Source organism: Paralichthys olivaceus, chromosome 5, assembly GCF_024713975.1.
Source record: "Paralichthys olivaceus isolate ysfri-2021 chromosome 5, ASM2471397v2, whole genome shotgun sequence".
NCBI lineage: Eukaryota > Metazoa > Chordata > Actinopteri > Pleuronectiformes > Paralichthyidae > Paralichthys > Paralichthys olivaceus.
In genome coordinates this window covers 1,781,480-1,793,595 of record NC_091097.1, presented here as the reverse complement: position 1 = coordinate 1,793,595, position 12,116 = coordinate 1,781,480, and the positions used below count along the sequence as shown (strand labels likewise).

General features: G+C 42.9%; 1 pseudogene; it reads left to right on the top strand.

Annotated features, from left to right (window-relative positions):
- The first annotated feature begins 1,410 nt into the window (after positions 1-1,410).
- LOC138407775 (uncharacterized) lies at positions 1,411-3,864 on the top strand (annotated as a pseudogene).
- The last annotated feature ends 8,252 nt before the right edge of the window (positions 3,865-12,116 follow it).

Sequence of the window (12,116 nt, the reverse complement as noted above, 5' to 3'; positions counted from 1 at the left end):
TAGGGTTAGGGTTAGAGGCACAGATGCACTTATACAGAATGACAATAGATAGAAGAGAACTGCACTGTAGAAGGGGCCAGAAAGCACAGTCAAAACTGCAGCAACACAAGCATTGCACTTCAGCAGATTAACCTGTGGATGGTGCCATCAGCCCCTCTGCTGACGCTAATGCAGTTTGTGTACACATGCAAAGCAGATTGGAGGCCCACACCCAACAGAGTCCCACTGTTTTGGACTGGGCTGTTCAATGGGCTGGTGTCACGCTGACCCACTCTGCTTGGTGGCACCAGTGCGTCACTTTCTACGCACTCCAGAGGAAGTTGATGCCCATCAGCTGGAGTCACAGGCACAAGAGGAGAACCAGGGAGAGGAGCAGAGCGATGAGGAGGGAACATTTTCCTTTTTGAATTGTATTGAATACACTTGATGGACTTTTTGATATTCAGTTTGGACTTGCAATCCCTTTGTGTTTGGACTTTAGTTTTGTATATTTATATTCTTTTGACTGAATTTCCTCAGCATGGGATCAATAAAATATATATTTTCTCAAATTAAGGGAAAATTCACACATTTAATATCTGTCAGAAGCACACTGTTAGAGATAGCATTTTTTTGCACAGAGTTTGTATACAAAGATGATGTTGCGGGTCATTTTGACCCGGACACAAAGTAGCTGTTAAAATCCAAAATAAACATGTCTTTTTGATAAACTTTATTTTGATTGCCTCTGAATAGCCATTGTGTGTGGAAGAGGGACTTTCTCTCCCCTGTCCTTGTCACTGTTTCCATGCCTTTTCTTTGAGGAATACATCAAAAATGAGCTCCAGACGATTTACAGCTGAAGAAGTTTTATCACAGCTTATGAACTGGGATAGTGATGTAGAGGAAGAGATTTCAGAGACAGAGGAACCTTCAGAACCAGAGGACAATGCTATTGATGATCCAGATTGTCAATTTTCCCACGATGAGGAGGATTCAGAGGACGAGTCTGCCGGTGTCCCTTCATCGGATGAAAACCAAGAAACGCAACAATTGTCATCCACAGAGGGGACATGGACATCTAAAGATGGTAAAATAGAATGGTCAACATCACCACACCAAAGCCGAGGCAGATTTTCATCTTCTAATGTCATCAAAATGACTCCTGGTCCGACAAGATTTGCTGTCGCAAGAGTTGATGATATTGAATCAGCATTTCAGCTCTTCATATCCCCACCCAGGGCCGCTGACAGGTTTGGCTGGGCCCGGGACAAAATTCTCTCAATGGGCCCCCCCCCCCCCCAAAAAAAACCCCACACACACCTCTACTTTCTCAGTCCCTACCCTACCCTTAAATGACGGAAATTCAAAAAAATACTCATTACTCAACAAACAATTTATTTGAACATTTTAACATTAACTTTGTGTGCCATGCGCCAGACTTTTGTGGTGTCCAGCTTCTTTGCAAGCTTGTGTTCTATGGAAAGCATTGCCAGCCCGTTGAGCCTCTCCTGTGACATCTTTGAGCGCAAGTAGTTTTTTATAAGCTTCAATTTGCTGAAAGCTCGCTCACCTCCAGCCACAGTCACAGGCATGGACAGGAAGATCCTGAGCAAAATGCAGAGGTCCCCATAAATGCTCCTGAATCACTGTGTCTTTCTCTCTCTCTCCCTTCACTCTCCTCCCCTTCTCTCTCACTGGTAGCCTGTTCTTCCTCTATCTCACTGGTAGCCTGTTCTTCCTCTCTCTCATACTGTTTGGTAGCCTGTTCTTCTTCTCTCTCATCCTCTCTAGCCTCTCCTATAAAGGTGAACATATTTCGATAAAAAGGGCTATATCTAAATTAACAGGTGTCAAAATGAACCATTTAAAAAATAACAAATTGAAAACCCCTTAATTTGATGATTTAACACAGAAAAGAATAGACTGATCAACTTGGCTAACTCTATCCCAAAGACTACAAAAGTTTAAAAATCTAAGGTTTTTTTTTTTGTTCCCAAAATTGTCAAACGCCGAAACACAACCACAGAATTCGCTTGTGCAGCTCCCAAACACATGACATCGGGATGACAAGCCCATTTATTACGGATAAACCAAAAGGATTATTTACAACTTTAATTGGATAGGCTATGGATATGGACTGAGTGAAGTTATGGCTTTCAGAATCATACCACAATAAAACTCACGCTATTGTATTCACTTAGAGCTCATTAACTGCACATTTCATCGACCATTTTTCACTTGACCAAGGGGAATCATGTCAAGGGTACTTTTATTTATCACCAGACCCGCGTGTATGTCCGCTGAACTTCCAGAGAATGTTTGGGGAACAAGGCGGAGCCCATTCATCTGGCGAGTTTCAAGTTAACGGCAATCAGAAACGAAGTTACAGGCTACCCCAAAACGTCACGTTTATAACCCATTCGTTACATCCAACTCTATCTAAATGGCAATTCCACATGTTGCCATGCCACTGGCTTATTTTAAACCATGAGCCGCGTTACACTGGCTGTAATTCAGCTGACTGGGAATTATTCTCAAATCAATTCAGCCTGATTGGAGTGCGCAGCGCGTGCCTGCCTGAAACATTTGCGGGGTAATGTGCATATTCTAAGATTCAATTATATATAGGCGTATGAAACACAGTGTAATAAAGCCGTTGTGGTTATCAAATTATTCAATGCCCCCTGTCTGTCTGATATTGATCTCCGTGTGACTTTCTCATGTGGTGCTGCGCTAATATGTTTGACACGCCGCCTGTGCCTGTGTTACTTGACGACGGGGCTGTAAAAAGTTGGCCGTGTCTTACCTGGCTGTGCTGCACAGCTGCCTTTACTGGTACCTGCAGCATCACCTGAGTCTTTTCTGAAATATTTATACAGAGATCCCCTCAGGCTTTCGGCTTCTTCCTCTCTTTTTCGCCTTTCTTTTTTTTTTTGGGCTCATGACTTGTGCATGTTGAATCGACTTGCGCAGCGCGCATTGACCACTAATGGAATGATGTCGTCTTTTTTCTTCTCCAAAGACCAAACCATTTTGGCATTTGATAGGGGGTTATTGGCCGTTTTTTCAAGGGCAATGAAGGCAAACAATCTAGGAGTCATTAATTGAATGCAAATAAAGCACTTTTCTTCTCTAAATCAACACATTTTGAAGTATACATACAATAATTAATCCCAACTTCATGGGGGTCCAGTTATGGGCCCCCCCCATTCCAGGGCCAGTCCAGGGCCCGGGACAACGTACCCGTTTGTCCCCCCCTGTCGGCGGGCCTGTCCCCACCCATAGAGAAGATAATCCTCGACAAAACAACACTTGTTTCTTACTGCCCAAAGAAAAACAAGAATGTTCTTGTGATGAGCACAATGCACAAAGATGCATCTCTGAGCACAAGAGAGGACATGAAGCTGCAAATGATCCTGGATTACAACTCCAATTGGTTACAACAATTGACTTGACAATCTTGACAAAGTCACAGCAACAGCAGTGGAATGCCAGCAAACTGTACCGACGTCGACTTTTCCTGGAAAAACTAGGCAAAGCACTCATCACTCCCAAGATCCAGAACCGGGCCAGGCCAGCTCGATACCCAGCAGCTGAAGCTATCATTGCAAAGGTCCAGGGCAGGGCATCTGACCAACCCACAATGGATCCTTTGGATACAGGTGCAAAGAAACGCAAAAGATGCCAACTCTGTCCCTCCCGAATTGACAGTAAAACAAGTACCTGTTGTGTGAGGTGCAAGTGGTACATCTGCAGAAAGCACACAGTCACATTCTGTCCATCATGTGGAGAACACTGAAATGTTGAACATTGAAAATCGAGAAAAAATGGGGCAAGTTAAATGAAAAAAAAAGTGTTCGTGAAGAGGGAAAAATTGAAATCAGGAGCTCTTTAATATAGTGTTGGAATTATATATCTCTTTTTCTCATCTCTTATAAATGTTTGTTTAATCTAAAATGAAATTCTTATTGGTTTAACTTCATTTTTGACTGTTTTGATTGGATTTACACAATATGGGTCAAAATGACCCGCAACATAATAAATGTATTTTTTCTCACCATAATACAAGGGTTATGAGCATCAAAACATATGTAGTTTGAAATAACAAATAATAGAAAGTGTATAACTATCACGCTTTAAAGATAATTCTGTTTGTCTAGAAAGAGCTGCATTTAAGTCTCCTCTGAGGTCCTGTGATGAGCGTCTTTCATCAGGAATATGATCCACTTGAGGGGAGAACACATAAATGCGGAAAAGGTTGTGATGATGTGCCACAAAAGCAATTTTTACACAGGAGAATTAGATGAAATGCTACAGACCTCGCTTTGGATGTGATCGATGCACACATGTGTGCAGATAGGCTTGTTTTGTTTTCTTGAAAACATGTCACTTCTCTTACTAGAATCCTCTTTAGGTTCTAACTTGGTAGTGGGAGAATTTAGCTATTTCACCTGTCCTGAGATTGCTTGTGACCCTAATGCATCGCACCATAGCAGGGTGAGTCAAGGGCTTACAGGTATCATCAGCTATTCACACCTGTACTCAAGGAGCTCCCACCTGATGAGCGTCTTTCATCAGGAATATGATCCACTTGAGGGGAGAACACATAAATGCGGAAAAGGTTGTGATGATGTGCCACAAAAGCAATTTTTACACAGGAGAATTAGATGAAATGCTACAGACCTCGCTTTGGATGTGATCGATGCACACATGTGTGCAGATAGGCTTGTTTTGTTTTCTTGAAAACATGTCACTTCTCTTACTAGAATCCTCTTTAGGTTCTAACTTGGTAGTGGGAGAATTTAGCTATTTCACCTGTCCTGAGATTGCTTGTGACCCTAATGCATCGCACCATAGCAGGGTGAGTCAAGGGCTTACAGGTATCATCAGCTATTCACACCTGTACTCAAGGAGCTCCCACCTGCATGTTTAACACAACAACTCTGAGGATAGGTGAAGATCCTAGAGTGATAAAATACCAGACACCTCCCACAAGTCTGTTGGAACTAAAAAAGCCTCTTGGATGAACAAGTGAAACATCTTCAAGAAACACAAGCAAGTGCAGTTGCCTATGTACACATGTACAATACCAGAAAACATTAGCTAGAGCCCTGTAATCCCTAAATTGTACCCCAAGAATGAACTGCTAATCCATTGTGGTCTGCACACGTGGGTTTGAATCCCATCCTTGTCATAGTCAACTCTAATTGACAGAATATTAAGATCATTATTTCAAATACAGAATTGCTGTTGCATGTAGTGAGAAAACTATTGACCAGGTGCCTCAACATAGTTACCTCTTCTAAATGTCTTACCACCTTGAAATGACAGACAGGAAACAAGTTAGTGGATAAAAATGTGCATTTAGTGAGTGTCAAAGTAAGGTGATAGGCCAACATGTGCTGTCAGGAAACATTTCCTTCCACGTTGGTGACTCTACAATTCTCTGAGCATTACTGGGGATGGAACACCATTTCTCTGAATCATATCACTCCATGGCATAAAAACAGGTATTCTGTTTGATTTTAGAAGAGGACTTTGTCACGCTGAATTTCAAAACTTTCTCTACCAGAGTAAAATCAAGATATTCAGAATTTTCTGGAGAATGTGGGCATCGATCCCACTACCTCTCGCTTGCGCTTGGTGTATCCCGTCTATTCCGCCAAAGTAAGCCCAAAGTAAGCCCACAGTAGCCAATCACGTTCCTCCCCTACGGCTTACTTTTGACCAATCACGTTCCTCCCCTGGGACTTACTTTTGACCAATCACGTTCCTCCCTCTGTGGGCTTAGTTTTCGGTGCCTGTTCTCCCGCTCCCCTCGATTTCCGCCGTTAAAGGTGAGTCGTGTTTTACTCTCTTACGCGATAATTACGTATGAATTATGAGCGAAGCGCTGTTGTACTATAGCTGGAGTAGTGCCAGGAAAGACATATAAGTATTGACCGTCTTTTTCTCATTTTCATTCAGAAAAATTGTTTTTTGCGTCCTGATCTCCCACTGTATTTCATTCATCCGTGCGCGCTAAGGTGAGTCGTGTTTTACTCTGTTATTGAAAGTAAACAGTAAGATCTGTAAAATATAAAAAGTTACAAATATCACCTGATACGCGATAATTACGTGTGAATTATGAGCGAAGCACTGTTGTACTATAGCTGGAGTAGTGCCAGGAAAGACATATAAATATTGACCGTATTTTTCTTATTTTCATTCAGAAAAAATGTACGCCTATCCAGTTTTTCGCCATGACTCAGCCAGGTCAACCAGACTGGTCATGGCGCCGTCGGAGGAGGCGAAGAACAATGATGGTGTTGAGTCTGGGAGGGCCAAACCCAGAGAGGAGGTGCTGGCAGAGGCCAGTTCTTTTGTCAGGGGTCATGGTGGAGACCCAACTGACATGTTTTTAATACTGGCTCACTGCAAGCTTCAGTTTGGCAAGTACCAGGGCCGGAGATTTAGATGGCTCCTAGAGAACAGCCTTGGCTATGCACTATATTTAGTGCATAGCATTTCAAGGGACAAAGTTCATTCAACCCCTCTCTCCGAGAACAAACAGCTGCTCCTGCAGTACACGTCTGGCATCAGAGAGATCACTCAGGAACTGGAGAAATTTGGGAAAAGCTCGGGAAACTGGAGACCAGGGCTGTTTGATGGTGGAGTTTGGACAATTTCAGGGCCGCTCCATGAAGGAGGTTTATGAAGACCAGAGCAAGGAGGCCCAGGCCCTCATCAGGTACATGGTTACAGCAGATGCCTGGCCCAACACCAACATGGCCATTTTCAAGGCATATGTCTTGAAGAGACGAACATCTGCAGCCTCAAGCGCCTCTGCAGCTCCATCTGCAGCCTCCAGCGCCTCTGCAGCCTCCAGCGCCTCTGCAGCTCCATCTGCAGCCTCCAGCGCCTCTGCAGCTCCATCTGCAGCCTCCAGCACCTCTGCAGCTCCATCTGCAGCCTCCAGCGCCTCTGCAGCTCCACCTGCTGGCGCATGGAAGCCCTCCCCTGTGAAAGCGCTGCTGGCACGTGGCAAACATTTGTCTCCCTCACAGCTGGCGAAAAAGCTTATGCCACCAGTTAAACCTTGTGAGTAGGAGTGTGACTTTTGAATTTCCCCTACAGCAGTTGTACATACATAGCTTTACCATTTTACCTAACTACACAGACTTGTCCACTTTTTTCCAGCTCCAGCACCGCGGTGCACCTTACCTGCGCATTCAAAACCCCTGACCGAACACTTGGCCCAACGGCAGCTTTTCCTTTCTGGTAAGTATGCACCATCTTGCATACTTTGTCTCTGTGTATTGTTAACAGTAGGTCTAATAGCTTTAATATTTGTTCTCAAGGCCCTGTTGAGGATGATGATGAGGAACTGGTATCTGCTGCATCGCAATGTGAAGCACAACTAAATACAGGTGTGGCAGATGACATAAATGCAAATATTGTGAGAATGTTTAGTGACAACACTAACAACTATTATTTTTTGGAAGATTTCTACGTTTTAAATATATTTTTCTTCACAATACAGAATTAAATCACATCAACCGAGATGCATTCTTTGAGTGCACTTCTTCAAAACCTTAAGGATATACAAAGGTGTCTGTGTTTTTTGTGGGTTTTTGCTTAACTCCGCTCACTTCAGCTTAATTTCGTGCACCCATGTGCTCTAAAACAATCACCGGAATTTTCACGCCATTTTTCACAATAACACTGAATGCTCCTCTCACTCACACTCACACGGTGGACATTCATTGTTCTAATGATTAGAACAGCAGTCATCACTGTGTCTGTGTGCATGTTTCATATCTGTGGGCATCATTAATACTACTGAATTCATTTTGCATAATTTTCCTTTATTCCATTCCATTGTTACTTTTGATTTTAAGGTCGTTTAACCTTATATTGTTTTTGCTGCCTGTTTGCTTAATTTCTCCTTCATTAGCTCTCGCAACCACTGTGGAGCTAGAGGTCAGTGCCGCTCCCCCTCCAGCAGCGATACTTGTCCATCAGCCACCAGCAACCACCAGAAAGGCTGGAGTTTCCACCCCCAGATGGACAAAAATTCTCTGCCATTACCACCACATCCGGGACTTGGTGCTCAACAGTCCAAGGGTTATGGCAGAGACAATGATCCATCTCTTTGAGCTAAATCAGAGGACACTCATTCAGTGGTAGGTCAGGCACATTATTTACCTCAAATTGACTGAATAATTCTCTGATTAATACTAATGATCTAACAAAAATTATCTTCTCTCAGGTTTCAACTGCAGCAGAAGGATCAAGAAATGAGTGTCCTTTCTCAGGGAATGGCTCCAAACAACCTGATTCCTGTCGCGCCTACCCAGCTTCCACCACCTAAGGAGAAACTGGAGCTCCTTCCTCCCACATCTGGCCCACGACACGAATTTGTCCTCCTTCCGAATCTGGCAGGACAGGCTCCTGTTCTGTGGCCAGGCCGACGGCCCGCTGCTGCTGCCACCAGGGAGCTACCCGTCACACCTGCCCCCACAGCACCAGCCACTGCACAGCCCATGTCAGCTCAGTTAGGGACTTTCATCCTGAACCCAGACAAGACTGTGTCACTGGTACTGGCAGCTCCTGGTCCCTCAACCTCCAGTGCACGCCCAGCTCCGCTTGTTCCTGCTCCTGCTCCTGCTGCTCCTGTGTCCCGGTACACAAAGAGGAACCGGTCCCGGCGGGCTCTTGAGGAGGAGAGTGGAGTCCACAAGCGGAAATACACGAGAAAAGTCACCTACAACACCTGTAGCCAGTATGGCCAACCCAAGACACACGAATTTGGGCATAGTCGCCATGGCAATGCCACATACTGTGCACGTGCCTCACCAGGCAAATCTCTGGAAGAGTGGTTGGCAGAACAGAGAGCAGCAAAATAAGTGGCTAGCTATGTTTTGCTTGTATATATTGTATATATTGTAGATTGTATATATTGTAGATTGTATATATTGTGTATATTTTATTTTGTGTGCTTGAGTACAGTTCCTTGTATGGTATGTATATAGTTTTTCTGAAGTGTATGTGTGTTCATTTCAATACTTGTTTATGTTACATCTTGTGTTCAGGTACATTAAATCTGATTGTACCAACATTTAATATTCTGTATATTGTATATATTGTGTATATTTTATTTTGTGTGCTTGAGTACAGTTCCTTGTATGGTATGTATATAGTTTTTCTGAAGTGTGTGTGTGTGTATGTGCCTGCATGTTCAATACTTGTTTATTTTACATCCTGTGTTTTCCTGGTGAGTGAGTGAGTGAGTGTGTGTGCGTGTGTTCATTTCAGTACTTGTTTATTTTACATCTTGTGTTCAGGTACATTAAATCTGATTGTACCAACATTTAAGACTCAGTCTGTGCATCATCAAAAAAGGTCCATATTGTCCCATAGTCTTTGAAGGCACATTTTATTGTTATTATCATTATATTAACTGAAACAAACAAACAAACTTTGCAAAGGCATCAGTATTTGAGGGCACACTTTATTATTATTATATTTATAACCATAGATAAACCGAGATAAACATTACTAGTCACTAGTCAGAAACTGCACTCTGTAACTTCCTTCAGGTCCGTCCGGCAGGTCCGATGTTCGACTCCAGCTCATGGCGGGTGACTCGATTAACATACAACTCAAAATTTTCCACAAAGCCCAGGATTGTCGCCTGAATATAGTTGGAGGGAAAAATGTCACTGTTGCTTCTTTATTCTATATTTCCCCGTGTTTTCCGCTTGTGCGCGAGAGCGAGAAGATCAGACTCCTTCCTTTGCGCAGCAAGCGCTCTACTATTTGAGCTAATTCCCTATCTGGAGAAATGTCTGTACAACACTATGTTGCCCAGCCTCCTCTGAGGTCCTGTGATGAGAGTTTTCATTAATATTCTGGAGAATGTGATCAATTTTAGGACAGAACACATAAATGCTGAACAGGTTGGATGATGTGCCACAGAAGCCCTCTTTACACAGGGGAATTAGCTCAAATGGTAGAGCGCTCGCTTTGCATGTAAGAATTATTGGGATCGATGCCCACATTCTCCACTATTGAATCGTTAGTTCCTCTTTGTGAGTGACATCCACTGTCTTGTACCTCAACATCAAACCTCTGCACACATGTGTGCATAGGCTTGCTTTGGTTTCTTGAAAACATGTCACTTCTCTTTCTAATCTAGATCCTCTTTAGGTTCTAACATAGTAGTGGGAGAATTCAGCTATTTCACCTCTGTGGCCCTTTGCCTATCCTGAGATTGCTTGTGACCCTAATGCGTCACACCATAGCAGGGTGGGTCAAGGGCTTACAGGTGAATTGTACCCAAAGAATGAACTACTAATCCATTGTGGTCTGCATGCGTGGGTTAGAATCCCATTTTTTTCAGCAATAGTTTTTATTCTTTTTCTTGTGTGCACAGACACATGTGACCATTGTAACAACTCTTAAAAACACGCGTACGTTTGAGTCCCATCCTTGTCATAGTCAACTCTAATTGAAAGAATATTTTGATGGAACACCATTACTCTGAATCATATCAGTCCATGGCATAAAAATACATATTCTATCTTATGTTAGAAGGGACTTTGTCAAACTGAATTTAAAAAATTTGAATCTCAAAACTTTATTGCACATGCAGTCTTCCTCTTTGATCATCATCAAACATCAAAAGTTGACATTGACCAACTCATTAAAGCAGTTAAAATATCTCATAAAAGCAGCGGATTGCAGAAAGAGGACTGAAGGGGTTAATCCAATGAAGAAGGGTGCAAAACAGATGTACAATTTTCTCTTTAATACTGATAGCATGTATACCCAATACTTTTGATCTGTCACGTGTACTGAGGCTTATGCACAGAGTTTGGTAAGAAGAAGAAGATTTACTTTTATTGTCACGTTAACACTTTTACATGCATACATGAAATTGTTCTCCGCATTTAACCCATCCAGTTGGCACCTGTCGAAACACACAGAAACATACATTGACAGATGCCATGTACACACATATACTGGAGCGGTGGGCTGCTGTTGCCAGCGCCCGGGGAGCGGATGTTGGGGGGGGGGGGGGGCGGTGCCTTGCTCAAGGGCACCTCGATCGTGGCAAGCAGGAGCGGGATTCTCTGCCTTTCGTATCACAAGAAAGCCTTGGGTTAGACTTAAGGAAGCATCCGGACAAGATTCAGACTGAAGTGTAATTTTCCCTGAGGCAATGTGTGGCTTGACTGAAGCTCCATCAAATAGCACCTTATGGTGTTCGTGGGGGAGGTAGCTGAAATGTTACAGCGCATTTTTAGCATATGAGAGGCAGAGGGATCAATGCCCTCATTTTCCAGGAGACAGCTTTCTGTACATTTTTCTACAGTGATATTTTGGGGTTTTCCAGATATCTATGAGCTGTGGTCTGCTTGTCTGTTGACACAAATCTAGCTGACCTTTAATTAACCATTGATCATACTTTATTATAATAGTATATAGTTTTATTTTGGGATAATTACAAAAAATACACACAAATTACAGTTGAATAATATAGTGTGCAGGGACAGGCAGAGCAAACCCATTGGGCTAAATAGATAAAGTGTCACATGTGGCAAATTACTGTATGCTGTTAACTGTTTTTTGCTTTTTATTTTACATAATCAAAGAAACTCGCTGGTTGCATAGCTGAGACAGCTACACCAAGTTGGTCTGGTAGAGGTACTACTTGGTTGGTGGAGACTATCCTCTTTGCAATAAGTTAAATGTGGAAACAGTTGTAGGAACAGGCATTATCTAATGATATAGCCACTCGAGATGCCATTGCTTCCAATGGAAACATCAGGTCTTGTCTTTGATCCGGATTGGTCCTCTGATTTACAATTAAAACACATTTCAAGGACTGTTTTCTTACACTTATTTAACATTTTAAAAATATGGCACATTTAAAAAAGATGCCTCATATCCTGATTTGATTATTGTAGTTCCTTATTATCAGGCTTCAGCAGTAAGTCATTAAAAGCCCTGCAGCTTGTCCGTAATGCTGTGGAGTCAGGCTGGAACGAGGCCGCACTGATCACAACGTTCCAGAATGGCTTAAACCGGGACATTGGGAGGGAGATTGCACTCCGGGGAGAGTTCAAAACGATGAATGAGACAATTCA